The sequence below is a fragment of the Saccopteryx bilineata genome, chromosome 3 (assembly GCF_036850765.1).
Source record: "Saccopteryx bilineata isolate mSacBil1 chromosome 3, mSacBil1_pri_phased_curated, whole genome shotgun sequence".
Classification (NCBI taxonomy): Eukaryota; Metazoa; Chordata; class Mammalia; order Chiroptera; family Emballonuridae; genus Saccopteryx; species Saccopteryx bilineata.
Window position 1 is genome coordinate 105925326 of NC_089492.1, and position 2238 is coordinate 105927563.

Here is a 2238-nt window from a genome sequence, read left to right on the forward strand (position 1 = left end):
AACATTCACTGTATTAGGTTATATTAATTTGGGAAATCTTGAAATCAATTGTAGACCTAAAAAGGTTGCCCTCAGTGTTTATATTTTCCTCCAACACTGATAGCCTTCACTTTACCCTAAAACAAAGGAAAATAACTACCTTTAGAAAGTAGTAGGGGTGGATGAAAAGTCACTCTGCTGACTCCTTATCCACCTGTAAATATACATACTGAGGTGAAATTGCTCACAGGGAAATTTTTCATCACCTTCATCCTCCAGTCATCTGTGACCTCTGAAGCCTGCCCTGTGTGTACATCATCACAAGTCAAAGCACTGTGAAAACAATGGAGGGAGAGGAAACAGGTGAAGAGGAAGGACCACCTGTGATGACAGATGAGCAAAGAAATCACCAAGGCAACTGAAGGGAGACACATTTGGAAGTCCTAAATGGAGCCAAGAACAAAAGGGCTTTACTTTTTCCCGAGGAAGTGCACACACAGTTTTTCTCTACCACCAAATGTTCAGTGAAATTTGCAGCATTTGGGAAATGGCAGTAACTCTCCTCTGGTAAAATCATCTTCTTGACCATGATGTCACACAGGACAAGAGAGACTGCATGAAAAAAAAACAGAGTAAAAGAAGCTAGCAATCCAGAAATCACTCATAGAGCTACAAGGAGATGAGGTTTATAAGATTGAGATGAACATATTAGCTCATTTGCTGAAACACTAACATCTTTTCCATAACAGAAAAAGAAGCTATGTTTTAGGGACTATTTAAGGCATCCCATGACAATGGGTGAGGGCGGATTCTAACGTTATTTAAATTAGGCTATGTATTTTATGAAAGTTTACACAAAAGTGTGACTCTAACCTTAGGAAATGGCTTTTTATGACTGGAATATGCTTATCAGGCTCGCTGATGACTGTTTTATTTGGCCAAGAGGGCCCAAATGTGGAGGAGAAAGATGAACAGTAACCACACTCTCTATTTATAAACTACTTAGGAAATATATACCCTGCAAATTGTTTCATGATCATTTATTAACAATAATGACCTAATCATTTTTCACAAAATAAAGTAAATTTATTACTTCCTTCAATCAAATATATTTAAATAGTCATGATATTTTAACAGATCCTGTCGATTTTTCTTAAGCAGCATTGGTTTTATATGTGCAGCTCAACAGAGGATTCAGGTAGACTTAGTCATATGTAGAGAATCAGAAGGAAAACTTTCAGTGTTCCATCTGCAGATGACCAAGGAGAGAGAAGATGCAGATGGCAAAGTTTGTCTCAAGGCTAATGGCCTAGGACTAGGTCAAGTCAAGAGGCAGAGCAGAGTCCATCCTACTTTTGTGACATGGATTCAGAGAAAATAGGCTGAAAAAGAAAAGTAAGTAGAAAATGAAGAAAACTATTTCCCTATGAGCTCTGTGGAATAATTGTTGAGGTTTTAGACAGAAGAGTCAATGAATTATAATCTTTTTCCTCTCCAGAGTTCAAAGCCAATTAAAAGATAGACATGAGACAGACAGATATTTTTTTAAAAAACAAGCAAATCAAAAAACCCTTATAATGGACCAAATCTGGAATGGAAGACAGGATTTCAAAGTGTAGCCAAAGGGTAGTAAAGGCTTTATCCATGAATTAGGCAGACTTACTCAACCAAATTCTGGCTCCACAAGACCACTGCGTGGCACCTCTGTAGGGGTTGGCCCCCTACTGCATTTCAAAAAGCAGACCAACAATATATAGGATACAAGGAAGGGGTAAGCAGTTGAAGGGCTACTACCAAAGGGAGATGAAGGAGACAATGCCCTTAGCAAATTTAATCTTCAACTGCATTGGGTATATATAACTATAGTATAAGCCTCAGTCAACAGTGGCAGGGTTTGTTTTTATTTCCAGATGTGACCTAGAAGACTGAAAGTGTTCACTAAAGTCCTATAGCATCCTAGAGTAAGTACATGCTCGATGTTAATAAAATGTAAAGTTATGTTTCAAATATTTTTAATCTCATATGTAGATGATTATATAAAACTGAATAATCATAATCATAGTCAATTTATGGTATATAGGTTACTAAGTTAATTAGAATGTTATTTACTCCAAATGTCTCTTCATTTCAACCATTTTGAATCAATGAGAGGTGTTTCATTGAATAAGCATTTCTTTTTAAAGCTCCATTGTGCTTCAGGCACTGTCTTGATAACAGACATAGAGAAATGAATTAGACCCGTTTCCTGATTTAGAAAGT